Genomic DNA, 15625 nt, shown 5'->3' with positions numbered 1-15625 from the left:
AACTTGACTGCAAACTTCTAGTCTCCAGAACTGTGAGAGAATAACTTTCTGTTGTTTTAAGCCACCCAGTTTCTGATACTTTGTTATGGCAGTTCTAGGAAACTAATACAGCACCTATCAAGTTGATACTGTTTTTACCCTGTATAACATGATAATACAGAAATTATCCGCTTTACTCCTAAAGCTACCTCAGTTACATCACATTTAAGACTGTCTGGATCCCACCTAGACGTCTGTCATTGGTGGCGAAGATGGTATCTTATTTTTTGTTATATCCCTACAACCTGGTGCAGTGCCAGGTACAGAGTAGGTACTCACTAAATGTTTGTTGACTTGAATACCTACAGGCCTTCTCTGTCAACCCATTAGGCTAGCCAGGAGGTCTCCTTTCCAAGATGTTTTTTTTTGCCTTCAAGTTCTGCTAGGTGAAGTTCATTTGTCCATCCTTTCTTCTTCCCTTCCTTCCTTCACTCCTCCCTCCAACAAATATTCATTGGACACATACATCTTGAAGACTTACATTCTAATGGGGGGAGAAGGATCTAGGATCTGAAACTGCAAGTCACCTTATGTCTAAATGACGTAAATAGCAGGACAGGATAACAGAATGTATTTTGGGAATGGTTTCCATGGGTTATTTGGCCAGCTGTGGTCTGGTGGCCTCCTTTCCAACAACCAAAGGCCCCAGCTGAACAGCTGCACTGTTCTTATCCAATTTTTAATTCCTCTCCTTCCCTAAGTGGAAGAGTGAAGGGGGGATATAATAAGGGGAAAAACCAAACTGTCCAGGAAGAGAGTTGAGAAGACAGAATGGGAATAGTAATTCTACAATGCATTTTAAAGCCAACCCTTCCTGAGCTGTGCCAGGCTAATTACCTTACCTGTTGTTAATATCTTTATTGTTATTAAATCATTATGTTGACAACATAACTGCATAATAATAATGGCTAGCCAGTACTGAGAGTTTGCTATGTGCCAGGAAGTGGTCTAGACACTAACCAATTTGATCCCACTCACTCCTTCTGAGACAAGTACTACTATTTTTCATTTCACAGATGAAGAGCTGGATGCTTAGAGAGGTAAAGTCATTTGCTCCAAATCCCACAGTTAGTAAATGGCAGAGTCCAGACACAGATGTCAGTATGTTGGACTCCAAAGTCCTGGCTCTTCCCCTGTTCTCAGGGAACACCCCACACACCTCCCCAAGAGAAGGCATTAGCTGGCTAGACCTGCCCAGCCTGTACAGCCTTCAAACAGGATTTCCTTCCACAAAAATGTTCTTCTCAACAATGGACCCTCTTGCTGCCCCTGTCCCTTTTATCACTTCACTGTGTTTTTTTTCTAGCCCCACTGCCCCAGTGCTCTGTCTCCCCTGGTTACTGGCGTAACAGATATCTGGTGTGATATTTGCTGGATTTCCAGTGGTCATGGTCTCTCTATCTTTCCCAGCACCTCTCAGCCTTTTAATTCTCTCCTCATTATTTAAGCCAGCATGGAGCAATTTTCAAGACGTCCAATTACAAGCGCATAGAAGGAACTGGGTCCATAATTAATTAGTTATTCCAGGACACAACAAAGCAAAAGCAAAGCCAAGAGTGTGGAAAGCCCTGAAAAGTGAAACTGCAGGAGGAAAATTTACACATTCCAGGACCCTTCCCCAAGAGGGACAAAGAATCGAACAATATGGTCACTCAGATTCCAAGCTTCTCCACCTATCTTGGGATTGAACAGACATTAATCATTGGATGACAATCCCAAGTGGAACATCTCCCCCTCCAGGATGAACAGCTGCCTCTGTTTTAGGGGTGAACTGATTCTTTCCCCATTGTTTTCATGCAGGAAGGTTAGCCTCTCTTTTCTCCCACAATTGTTCAAGCCACTGCAGAGACAGTCTTTCCTTTAAGATGGCCCCAACCCCTGGGATTTCTCGCTCTTCATCAGAGCGGAAGTCAAGTTAGAACACCATAATTTAAGACACCAAGCTAGGATGACTTTGGAGGCAGAGAAAGAAAAGATAGTAAAAGAATGCCAGGATTCTCCAATGTATAGTTACTATTTTAATTTGGAGAAGAAAGGAGGGCTTAGGTAGAAGTGCATCCAGATCAAATTCTCCCCAGAGACAAACTTGTTCTCCAACACGCATGACAAAGGGTAAATGACAGGGGAGTGCTAGCACTGTTATTAGTGAAACTATTAAATTTTCATTAGGAGGAAATAGGGAGTATGTTCGTTTTAGTTATTATGGACTCTCAGCGCCTGAAAGATCAGAGCCAACAAAACAAGAAGTCTGAAGAGTATTACAGCAAGTTCCCACATCTTACAGGGGTGCTATCGCTACCGTCACATACTTGCCAGCAGTGAAAATTAGGAGCCTTATATAGAACATTAGAGTTGTAGGAATCTTTTACTACTTTTTCTTACCTGCAGCCTAATTTCTTTTTGGTTCTACACTGGGCTAATGCCAGCTTTCAGGGCTGATCTCTGTACTTAAGGGAATATACCTAAACCTACCCCCGCCAAGCCACAGTCTAAGCACTTTGCTAATACCATGACAATGGATACAAGCAATGTTAGTTGGAAAGGAAAATAAAAATACCTGCCAGGACATTTATAAGACATACTACTTGCTTTTACTGTTCCTGCTCAAAAGAGTAAATACTATGATGCATGTTGCTAAGCAATGTTGCATTTTCAGTCCTCAATAACTCCATTAGTAACAAAGGATGCCTTACTTCTGTGATAATCAGCCTCAGCAACCATGGCTTCCAACACAAGGCAAAAGTGATTACTGCAAATATTTATCCTTCTGATTCAAAGATAACACTGTTTTTAGGGATCCTGTGTGAGAGTGACTGACTCTGCAGGACAGTCCCAGATCTTATATTGATGACAACCCTTTGGTTTACAGATGCTGGAAAGCTTCTCAGAGTAAACTGTCAACTAATAGCTTCTCACCCTTTTCCCCCAGTTACCCAGCATTCCCTGGTTACCCAGGATTCCTTGGTTACCCAGCATTCTCTAGTTACCCATCATTCATAGTTATCTAATATTCCCCAGTTACTCAGCATTTCTCAGCTATGAAGTATTAGGCAGAGACAGTCTGCAAGAAAATAACATCTTCAGCAGGATTCTACCAATGGAATCTCTACTTATGGGAGCAATGCAGCAAAAGACACTACTCTATGAAAGTTAAAACACAGAATCTGGAGCCAGACTCCCTGAGGTGAATCTCAACTCCACAGTTTCTTATTGAAGTGACTTTGGCAAATTAATGTCTTCATGCCTCTGGTTTCTCACCTGCTATTGCAATGATTAGATAAGCTGATGTGTGTAAAGTGCTTAGAACGGTGCCTCCTTCTGGAACATTCTAGGTCTGAGGCAGAGCTATAAAAGTGTTTGTAAGTCTTCAAACACCTCCCCAATCAAAACAAGTAAATTCCACAATTTGTGAAGGAGGGAAATGCACCTTACGAACTGTATTTACTGCTTTTATGTTTCAGAGGAAGAAGCTAGAAATTGCCAAAATTTGGTTTCCTATAACATCAGACTGTGACTAATTATGGTTCTGGTCATATGCCATATGTTTCCCAGAAATAACAAATGTTCCATGGAAAAGTAAGTGGCCAATAATGGTGAGAAAAACATATAGTAAATGTTCTTGTTTTTCTTGGCTGTCAATTTTAATATAATGAAATAGTCAAAGAAAAACATGAACATTCAACAGCAACTACTTCTTACCACTTCAGAAAGACACTCTTGAACTACTGAAAGTTCGAAATCTACGTTCAGATAGCACTGTCAAGTATTCTGAATCTCTTACATTTTAAATTTTGAAAAATGTTACTCATATTCCAGGTGTTTTCCCCAGTAGAATTTACAGTGGTAGATGTTAAACTAACTCCATGTGATTCTCATTTTCAAAAATACAATTTTGGACTGCTTAAGAGTTTCAATGTATCCCCCCTTGAGCTGCATAAAAGAAAGCCATTTTGGTTTCAAATATAGTTTTGTTTCTGTGGGGTTTTTTTCTATGAGGAATATATTTCCCTTAGACAATTTCTCAATATTGCTATTTAACAGGCAAAGTGTTTTAGATTTCTTTTAAGCTCCATTTAGTTTACTTAAATGAAGTTGAATACAGTGAGTTTCTGCAACTATTTAGGGAAAGAAAATTGAATTATTGATTAAGTGAGCTTCATTTATAAAGCCTATACCAGCACTAGCAGGCTGGTTGTTTCATTTCAGTAGATTTTATACTAAAGAACATGTGTTTTTAAAATAAAACAGTCTGATATTCCCATTCATACAGGTTAGGCATGATAATCCTGTAGGTGCTAAAAAGTAATCACGATCTGATCCAAGCTACTTTGGTGCTTTTAGGTGCTGTTATCTGTAATATGATACTTCTAGGTGGAATAAGTGTGCTTACTATGTGACAGGCAATGCCAGGTGCTAGAATTATAATGATGAAAAAAGCTAGACCTGGGCCCTGTCCTCGTAGAGCTTATAGTCTCGGGCAGAGCTACCTAAAGTGTGGTCTGTGGACCAGCAGCACCTCATGAACTATTCTTATCAGCAACAGCACAAGTACAGAGATCGCGAGTAATTGTTCAGACAGTTTTACAGCATTGGACACAGCTGCACTACTCAAATGTGTGATCAAGTGGACTTGGCTCATTGAATGGGGTTCAGACCAGATCAGATATGCGAATTTCACAGGGCGAGATCTAAGTACTGGTCATAGACAGGAAGATACATATTGTCCTGTAATAAACTGGAAATTTAAAAATAATCTAGTCCTTCTCATAGGTAGTTTGGGGAACACTCGTGTAGTGCTTTCCAAACATTATAGGAGAGAGTGAGAGATTAATTCCAACTGAGAAAATCTGGGAAAATTTCATGGAAGAAATGGTTCTTAAGCATGGATTGGAATCTAAGGGGTAGAGATCGTAGCATGAGAGCACTATAAAGGCAGAAAAATGCAAGGATGCCCTGGGCAACCTAGTTCATTGCAGCTGGAGTGTGATATGGAGACAGGGGCAAATGGAGGTAAAGGAGATACATCTGAAGAGATCAATTGCAGTCCAGTTAGTAGAGGGCTTTAAGTGCCACGAAAAAGAATTAGAACTTTATTTTTGAGACAACTGGAAGTTCTTAAGTATTCCTGAACATAAGAGTGACATGAAAGAAGGCTCTATTTAACAAAATAACATTGGTCTCATTTGAGCTATATAAAGCACTAAGAGTCAAGAGGCCTTTAGGTGAAGTAAATAATAACAGTAAAAGGAATTTAAAATCTCTCTCTTAATGGTATCATATATTAGTCATACGTCTAAGTGAATTTAGTAATCTTAAGTCTTCCCAGGCACCACAGCATAGTAAAATACCACGTTAGAAGATTTAATCATGTACGATTAAAGTGATTTTCAAATGCCATTTCTTAGCTTAACAGTGACAGAGAGAACACACATTCTTCGCGTTTTCAGAAACTTTGAGTAAACCACTGATATTAAGGGAACATTAAACCAATATACTATTGTAATAACTTACACTAAAATGTCAAGTACCATCACCAAAGGATGCGAGGGTAGCACTTTTTTCTCTCTGCTGTTTTCGGCTTCCTATAAAACTAGAAATGAACTTGCTGAATGTGCCTCATTCAAGTTTTTATGTGTCACCAAAAGGCTATTAATTCTTGCAGCTGACTGAGTAGGAGTCTTTTGTGGCATTAAGATTCCCATAAATGTATCTTTAAAAAAACAGTTGAGCCACTAAGTAAGTTTTAAACTTTGAGGATAAAATTTTGTCAGGCTTTAACAAATAAAACAAGGCCCTTAAAGTGTAAACCACCCCCCACCTCCCTCCCTGCCTCCCCCCAAAAAACATATTACCGTGTCAGGATTTCACACATTTGGCTGAATAAAAATCTAGTTCTGGTTTCATAACATTATTTTCAATTGTGATGTACGAACTACAGAATTAGAAAGATACCATCTTGTTGAACTGAAAGCTATGCATTTAGAGTTGGACGCGCCTGCAACAGAACAATACAAAAGCTAAAGCAGCATGGTGAGTCCGTGATTATGACAGACTGAAGAAATGGCTCAACTGAGAATGATTTGGCCCCTTCCAGAAGACATCTGGCAATGTCTAGAGATGGCTGTCAGAACTGGCGGGATACTACTGGTACCAGGTTGCCACTAAACATCCTACACTGCATAGGACAGCCCTTCACAACAAAATTACCTGGTCCAAAATGTTAACAGTGCTGCAGTTAAGAAATCCTGCACTAAAGGATCACACTAGCAACATTTCTATTATTCCTCTTGGATTATATAGAAATAATCACTTTGATTTATGCAATCTAGAAATCAGAAGCAAGGAAGTTCCTGAAGATTAAAACAGATAATTATTATGCCTCCCTTTGATACTATGAACTACTCTCTGATTTTTGCAAACAAGACCTGAAGGTGACCCTCACAGGTGCTCTGGTTTATTAATTCCATCTATGGTAATAATTTATATGCAGATACAAAACACTGTCACCAGGAAATCTTCAAGCAGAAAAGACAGGCATGACTGAAAACTCAAACAAGGTTCCAGATAAGTACTATTTTCTGACTGTAAGTCACTGATGATTTTAAGATGCGCCATCAATTAAATAAGAGCTTTGGGGAATGTGACAAAGAAACATCTCTCCTTAAATGTGTACATTGATTGTAAAATGTGAACCTTTTATAGAGATGGTAAACGTACAAAATCTATAAAGTATTTTAAGTATATAATAAGATGTTTTAAGCTCTTTTTATAAAAAGAAACAGCAAGACTCTGGAATACTCTCCCTCTGAGATCCTTTTCCATCAGTGTTAGCCTCAGTTATTTTCATTTTTTCCATCGCTCCCCTCCTCCTGCCCCCACCACTCCAGGAAGAGCTGGTAAGGTGCTGGTGAGCAGTGGCCTCACTAGCTCCTCAGAAACAAGAACAAATGCAAATCTCTTAGCTTCCCTCTCTTATCTTATTCTCTTGGAATTTCTCCGAAGTCTTTGACTGTGAATCGAGTACTGTGAAGAACACCTGTGCTGAGCATGGTCCTAGATCTGCTAAAGGATGTAACTCTATTTAACCAAACAGAGGAATAACCATACATAGATGCAATATGATATACATTTGAAATTGTTTGTAAAATTCCATCGAAAGACCACTTAACACCATTTATTCATAAACAAAAATTTACTATAAAACCTATATATTTGCTGCTTGTTCCACTAGAATTTAAGATCCATGTGAACAGGGATTTTTGTCTTGGGTTTACTGGCTGAATGGCTGAATGAATGAATGAATACCGTATCTCCCAAACAGCAGAGTCATTATACAATTGCAAACTCCTTTTATTTTCACAATAATGACAGGAGACGACAGGACTAACTCCATGTTATTAACTACGCATGTTCATTCGTTCATTCATTCATTCTCTACTAAGTCTTTCACGATCTGCCCCTGCCACCTCTCTAGCTTTTCCTGCCCACCCCGTTCTCCAGCGACACTGGCCTTGGTTCAGTTCCCAGTAAGCTCCAAACTCCCTTCTACCTCAGGGCCTCTGCCCAGAACATTCTCCTCCCCATTCCCGACCTCTTCAGATTTCTTCAGGGAAGTCTTCCCTGATCACCACTTAGACTAGATGTAGGTAGTGCCTGTATTTCATAGTCTTGGTTGCCCATTTTTCTTTGTTTTTTTCCCCCCCATCATAGTATTGATCACATTTGTAAAATCTATTGTGGAATTATTTGATTAACATCTTCCCTACACCCCACACTCAACTGTAGACAGAAACCATCCCTGCCTTGTTCCCCATTAAAATCCCCATCATTTAACACAGTGCCTGTCATACAGCAAGCACTCAATAAGTATTTATTGAATGAGTAAATGAATTAGGTTTCTAGGAACATGATCTATTATTAAATATATGAGTCCATGTTATACTATATCATTCTCCACTAGGGCTCAAGTTAGTAGGTGCTTAATCAATACTTTTTGGTTAATTGGAATCATCAGTTATCTACTACAAACTGCATTCTCCTAAGTCTACATGACACTAAAAGAACTTGTTGCAAAATTGCTGAGAAGTCAACTACTCTCTTTCTCTTCTTTTCTCTACAAACTAATAAAAGAGCAGGGTTTTTTCCCATTGAATTTATTAGCTGTTTTGGCGTTGAGAACGAGACTGAGTGAAAAATCGTTGTCAGGGAATCAATTATTTGAATGATCAGTATTTGTCTCTACTTGAAAACATCTGGAAGGATACTTTAATTATCCTTTAGATATTTGGTATCTTGTGTTCTCAGCCTCTGAGATAATCTCTCCCAATTACTACTCCTGAACGAAAGGTATGCTATTGACAAAGTAGGTTTTTTTGATAGAGGAGGATTTCTGAGACATTGAAATTAAAGAGTAGTAAGCTCCTAGGCTAAGAGGATTAAAATAGCATTTTTTTAAGAGAACAAGGAAAGAGGTCTTTAGTGCAGAAAACCATAGAAAAAATATAATTCCATGTAATATCATGTAACTGAGAAGCTAGTCACATAGGAAGCGTTGGGGAAGAGTATGGATTTCTTGCGGATCCAGACAAAATAACTCTAGCCTAAGGGAGCTAAAGAGAGATACCCAGACAAAAGGAAATCAAAAATGACTGTAAACCTAGAGTCTATTCATATACTTTACTTTAAAATAGCTTCTTTACATATATCTTTCCTATCTATTGTCAGGAACTCTGTCACTAAGTAATTTTTACAAGAGTGTCTGGAATTCTTGAACAAAATTCCAGAAAGCCCAGGAAATTGGGGCAGCGTTTGCTAACTTAGGCCATTCCTTTGGAAAGCCCCAGTTAGACAGTTTAGTCTCTGTTTAAGGGGTCGTCCTCATCTCTGCCTTGCCCATTCCTCTCTCGAGGCAACAGTAGTTGAGCAGGAAGTGGCTCCTTCACTGCCTCAAGAGCTTTTTGGTCAATTTCTTATTCAAATCGTCCTCCTTTGGGTCTGGCAGATGCCTCAAATTTGCAGCACAAACTCCTGTAGCCTCCCCTTGCTCTGCATAAAGCAGAGATCAAGTAGAGTATATTTGGGGCTCACTCAAGAAGGGAATCTGCAGTGAGGAATCACCTGTCCCTGAGATCACAGACACAGAAGAGAAACTTGGATGCTTGAGGAGGGGAAGAAACAACCAGCCAACAGCAGATATACTGATTCTCTACACCTTCACGTGAAGGGGAAGGGTTCTTATGGTGGATCATAGCCATGCTTTACTGTCTTTGGGGACAAGAATGCACATTTTTCTATCATCCTTTAGTTCGATATCAGAAAGATCCAAGGAACTAATGCAATGGCTACCATCATGTTTAGGGTTGAGATCCATAAGTACTTCAAAATATCTCAAGCTGCCTGATCACTGCCAACTTAAATGCACAATTCTTTCTTGGGCTCCAGGAGAAATGCATTGGGGTTGAGGCTTAGTTATCAATGTCATGAGGGAAAAAAAAAAAAGATTTTGGTTAGCTTGACTTCAAATATTTTATTACTCTCCTATAGATCTCATTAAAAGAACTGGCCTATCCAATTTGGAATAAAGACTTTTCACTTTCACTTTCACATTACATCCAGATGAGCCATGTTGCTCACCTAATAATTAAACCATAGAGACTTAATGGGGATGAAGGAAATGGGATGAAAAAGAGCTAAGTACATTTAAGTTTCATTTTATATTGACTTATCTCCCTTCCCTGCAATATCAGCAAAATACAAACTAAAGCTTTGTTCTGGCCCACATTTACTTTAATATTTTTGCCATTTTTTCCTCATATAAAACTATTTAGCCAAGTAAATATTCATGCCTTATTTAAACAGTCACAAAAAGTATTACCAGGGCTTAAGCGATATTATCTCACCTACAAATCTTGGCTGGCTCTCATCTGGAGCCATTAGCATATTTTGAAAAATTTCCAAGAAATTCATAAATCAGCATATTTCCCTTCCTGAAAAGCCAATTTCCTAAACATTCAATGAGATGGCTTTTGAGAGCCACACCAACAAAGTAGGAAAGTAATGTTCCTATCTTAACAGTAAATTCACTACTGCGGGTGCTGCTGCCCTCACTAGAATTTCAAAAGAATCTTTTCTGAATTAGAAAACATTCCATCTACTTGCTGCACAATAGCCTCTTCAATTTTCCATACCAAATGAGTAGATTTGGAAAGTAAGGAGGGGCACATAGTTATTGCCTTTTTTTCCAGGAGGCAAGTCAGGCTTTTACTTCTTTATAACTTCTCCTACATTTTTTAAAGTAAATTTCCTTAGCCTTCTATTTAATCAGAGGCACCACAGAAGAGAAAAGAATTTTTACAAAAGTAGAATGGCGGCATAGTTTTCTTTTTGGTAACATACAAATTCATCTACAGTTAAAAATGGAAATGTATACGTCACAACAAAGTTTTCATGGCAGATATAAATTACCATTTTCTGTTTAACAAATGCCAAAAACAAATAAACACACAACAACTTAACTAGGATGCAACATCTCTGCATTCTGAATCATAATTTACACAATTTAAAACCCAGGCATTTGAGAGGTTAAAAAAGTAACTCACAATATGCAGTCACGCAGCCCCTCGGATCTCAGAGCCTTCTGCAGTTATCACGACAGATTTTATCACCCGCAGTTCTCTGGCCCTGCGACTGAAATCACTCATAATTAATGAATAACTTACTTGAATACTTGACAGCTCAGTAAGCGGTTTATGTAAGGCCGTTACTTTTATTTCTTCTGTAGTTGCCTTTGCAAACAGGAAACAGGAAACACACCTACAAGAACACTGACATATCTCAGCCTAATTGGTCTTTGCCTCCAAGTACTCAGGGCTAAATCTTGTACTGCAGGGGTGATAAATACAATCACTAAAAGAGCAAGACTCAGGTCCTGGCATGTCAAAGTTTAAAATCCTTTAGACAGATGCCATGCAGGAAATGTATTACAAGCTTTCTTAGTAATATTCAGGCCTTATGGCCTTAATCCTGGAAGGACTATAAATTTCAGAATATATACTTATATATATATATTATAAATATGTATATACATATGTGTGTATATATAAACACAAACATATAATACGCTAAGTAATATACTATATAAAATATATACATTATTTAAAATAATAAACATTAAAATAATATATATAATTTTTTCCTAGAATAGATGTGGAAACTATCATTCAGGAATCTTTTGGCTACAAATAACAGAAAACCCAACTCAAACTCACTTAAACAAATAAATAACAAGACATGGAAATATTTTGGTTCATTGAGCTGGGGAAGAAAAACCTGGATGTAGGGTTGGTTTCTGGAAAACAGGGGTTTACTATGTATATCATTTGACTCTCTGCAATTCTCTTAGCATGGCATTCTCTGTAGATTGACTTCATCTTGTGGCTGCCTTTCCTCATGGTGCAAAAAAATAGCTTCAGCAGTTTAAGACCACCCATCCATCTCCCTAGAGTGTAGTGTTAGCATGCTGCCAGTCTCAAGCTCTGAAGTCACTCTGACTGCCCATCACTGAATGTCACAATACTTTGCTGAATGACTTTAACCTAGCCTTATCCTTAGAGGAGAGGGTAAGGAAGGACACTCCAGAGAAAATTCACATGGAAAGGCATTCAGATTACTAAGAGGAAGAGAAAAGGAGGAAAGGAGTATTGGAGGAAATCAACAAATGTCCACTACAACACTGTTCGGCAATAATCTGAATCTGAAGACTGGTGTTCGAGGATGTGTATCTATGAAAACACTGGATCTTGGGCTATCCAAAGATGTCTGAAAGAGAATGAGCTGAGGTTTAAGAGATATTGATTACCCAAGTCTTTGCATTTAGTAAGACTTTCTATTAACAGTAGGTTTGCTCTCTGAGAAAACAGTTCAGAATGTTTCCGCTTTGTTTATGAAACACATTTTATAATGTATGAAATGCTCTTGCATGTGATCTTCCATTTTGTTATCCAAACAACCCTGCTAGGGGGACAGGCAACCCTGGCAGGAGCTTAGAGAGCTGGGCAGACACTGCTGGTTAACTACCCAACACCCAGTCTGCGCTCTGTCCTAACTGAACCTTGATTTTGCTCAGGGCAGCAATCTGCCCTGTTTAAACTACAGCTAAGGATGGGCGGGTGGAACAGTTTGGGCCTTGGAGATGTAAGCTGGAGGTGCTAGGAGCTCCTGGAAAAGCTCTTTAAAGGGGTCTGGCATTTGCTTTTTGCTCTTTGCCCTTCCTGTTCCTATGCCTGAAACTGAGCAGAGACTTGCCAACAGAAAGCACCGCTGGAAGCAGTGCCAGGACAGGAAAATGTGAACTGACCAACTGCTGGAGTCTCCCTGGGGACAACTCTGAGAGTTAAACACTCCAGGGGGAACACAGTCACTGCGGGGGGTCCTTACAATACTGTGAGATTTACTTCCCATAGCTCTACCAGATGCCCACAGTAAATACCAGAGAAAAATCCCCTCAGGCTTCTGGAAGGGGGAGGGGAAAATGAACATTTTTTGATATGCCATAACACTCTGTTCTTGCCCTCAGGGGAAACTAGTTAACCAGAGCCTAACCTGCTAGAATATCCTCAGAGCCTAACTGACCTGGGGAAGGGAAATACTCAGCTCTAGACTCCTCTAGGCTTCCACTGTAGGAGAAGGGAACTGCTCAACTGCAGCCCACTCTAGCCATCCTGTCCCACCTAAGCGAGGAGAAAAAAACTGAGAAATACTTGTGAACTTGGCAGTCCAAAGGCACAGGCTCACCAAAAGACTGAGACCTAATTGTAGGATGCATAGAACGCTTCTTTTCCCTGAAAACTCGCTACCACATTCCTGAAGATCTATTTACAGCAGTTCCTTTTACCCGGTACATCATGTCTGGCTATCAAGAAAAAAATTATAAGGCATACCAAAAGAAAAGAAAAGGCCACACAATTTTTAGAGACAGAGCATCAGAACCAGCATGGCAGGGAAGTAGGAACTGAAAGATAACAGAGCTCTCACAAAGGCTGGAATAATTTACTGAGCCAAAAGTCAAGGAGGAGCCATACCTAAAGATCAATTCCAGAGGGATTAAGGACTTAGCTGAAAAAGCAAAATGTTAAAACTTGTAGAAGAAAATATAGGATAACATCTTTCTGACCTCCAAATGGGAAGAGTTCTTAAAGCTAAGTCCAAAAGTGCTAATCACAAAAGGAAAGATTGATAAATTTGCCTACTCTACTATTAAGTTATTCTGTTTATCACAAGGTACAATAAAGAAAGAAGACATGCCAATATCTGAGACAAGTTTGCAACCTGTGAAATCAGCAAAAGACCGGTATTCAGATTATATAAAGAAATGTTACAAATCAGTAAGAAAAAGACAACACAAGAGAAAAATGAGCAACAGATCTGACACCTCCCAGAGAAGAAAAATATGAATGGTGAACAGTTTTCTTTCTTCCTTTCTGATCTGCCTTTAATTTTCTCTTCTTACTTTATTGCATTGTGTAGAACTTCCAGTTCTATGTTGAATAGGAGTTGTGAAAGAGGGCATCCTTTGCCTGCTCCTGATCTTATGAGGAAAGGATTTAGTTTTTCACTGTTAAGTATGCCACAACTACTGAGACCACCTGCCACAACTACCGAAGCCCGTGCACCTAGAGCCCATGCTCTGCAACAAGAGAAGCCACCGCAATGAGAAGCCCTCACACCACAATGAAGAGTCGACCCCGCTCGCCACAACTAGAGAAAAGCCCGCACGCAGCAATGAAGACCCAATACAGCCAAAAATAAATAAATAAAATAAATTTATTAAAAAAAGAAAACTAAGTCCTTTGATAATCTAAATCAGGGGTCTGCTACAGGCTAGATAATAAACATTTTCAGCTTTGCAGACCATACAGTCTCTGCTGCAACTACTCAGTTCTGCTGTTGTGTCACCAAGGCAGCCTAGATGACACAAAAACAAATGAGCAGGCCTATGTGCCAATAAAACTTTACCTACAAAAACAGGCAGTCAGTGTGCGAGTCATTGTTTGCCAACCCCCAACCTAAATCAAGCTTCTGGTCAACAACTGGCTTCATATTTTCTTTCCAAACTCTATCTTTCATTGTGGTCACTTGATTAGAAAGGATACCAGAATTTCATTTGATACGGTCTTTTCTTTTTTCACAAGGTTATAATTAAACCAAATTCAGGACCCCAAGTGGATGAGGGGAAATCAGGAGTGGGTACTGGAAGCTCTCCCTGGGACTTTCCCCCCAAGCCCTGTGGACACCACCCCAGGGTGGGGGCAGGGCAAGGCCAATGGAGTGAGGAGCTCACTCTCTTTGGGCACAAATTTTAACGGGGGGCACCAAAAAACTCAGTAATCAAAGTAAATATATTAATGCAATACTTTAGAAAGTCAACATTGTTTTGAATTGATGTTTTGTTCGTCATAGGTATTTTTGCATTTTGATTTTTTAAAAAAAATATTGCATTAAACGTTATTTTATGGAGCTTTATGGTGCCTTCTTTAATTTTGTGACAAAGCGAGTGCCCTAGTCACCTCCCTCCCCATTCCTTAGAACCAGCCCCATGTCACCCTATGGGTGCGTTATCAGCACCCACTGCCTTTCAGAGGACGATGTACACCTTTTTAATGTTACCTTTGGACTAGATCATTCCTCTGGGCTGCTTTGATACCATTTCGGTTACCGGACCTGCCTCATACACAGACAGATTTGAAGCGTGTGGAAACTCTCGTACCTGAATGTCTAGAGTCACTTCTTGAGGAACATGTTAAGGTGAAAAGGAAACCAGCATTTTATAAAATACACACTAAGTCCCAAGTGACACTAGGGTAAGGGACTTTCTAACCATCATTGCTCATGACAAGCCAATGAGATTTTGTATACATTCTTTTGTATGAATGAGGAAATGGAGGCTCAATAAACGAGGATTACAGAAAATATTAAAGCCATGTGGAAGCTTCCTGCTACAACTCGTTACCTATCAAAAAGCTAACACTGTGGACATAGGTAAGGCACCTTTTTGCCTCTCTCTCTAACATTTGCACAGAACCTCTCTCATGCATAAAGAGCGTTCCAGCGCTTCATCTCATTTGAGCTTCATGATAAACCTGGGAGGTAAAAGTCTCATGTGTAAGACATGCTAGCATGGACTTATCAATTCTATTATATGGATGAGGACATACTCAGAAAGGTTAAGAAACATAGCCCAACGTCACCAGCTAATGAGTGGCAAAACTGCAATTATAAACCTAGGTCATCTAAGGCCTGGTGAGTTGTGCTTTTCATATCCTTCCCACCCTAGAGGAGCACCCCCAGCATAGGTATCTTTGACCCAGTACCACTCATGTTCATATCATAGAGAGTTCCCAAAAGGAATAATATCTGGGACTAGAAATTCTGATAGAAGGAAACTAGCACATAAGGGAAGGATCCTGAAGTATTGAGTGCTATCTACCCTGATAAGGGAGACCTGAGGTAAACAGGGGGTTAAGGGAGTGGAGGGAGTGTTACGAACCCCTGGAAGGATGGAGGCATGATGAGGCTCAGGACAAGGCCG

The 15625-nt window shown here is 39.6% G+C and overlaps 1 protein-coding gene across 6 annotated transcripts in view; it reads right to left on the bottom strand.

The window, feature by feature from the left end:
- NCALD (neurocalcin delta) overlaps positions 1 to 15625 on the bottom strand; it is a 405737-nt gene that overhangs the window by 152332 nt on the left and 237780 nt on the right. For 2 of the 6 annotated variants that reach the window (XM_024756600.1, XM_024756597.1), the window contains exon 4: positions 10638 to 10725. The exons of 1 other annotated variant lie outside the window; for it this stretch is intronic. The gene's annotated coding sequence lies outside the window, so the exon portion shown is untranslated. 3 more of the 6 variants (XM_024756605.1, XM_024756598.1, XM_024756604.1) reach the window with 3 other exon arrangements.

Source organism: Neophocaena asiaeorientalis, unplaced genomic scaffold (assembly GCF_003031525.2).
Source record: "Neophocaena asiaeorientalis asiaeorientalis breed wild unplaced genomic scaffold, Neophocaena_asiaeorientalis_V1.1 scaffold29, whole genome shotgun sequence".
In the NCBI taxonomy this organism is placed as follows: domain Eukaryota; kingdom Metazoa; phylum Chordata; class Mammalia; order Artiodactyla; family Phocoenidae; genus Neophocaena; species Neophocaena asiaeorientalis.
Note: the sequence above shows the minus strand (reverse complement) of the source record. Positions and strands in the feature narration are given on the sequence as shown.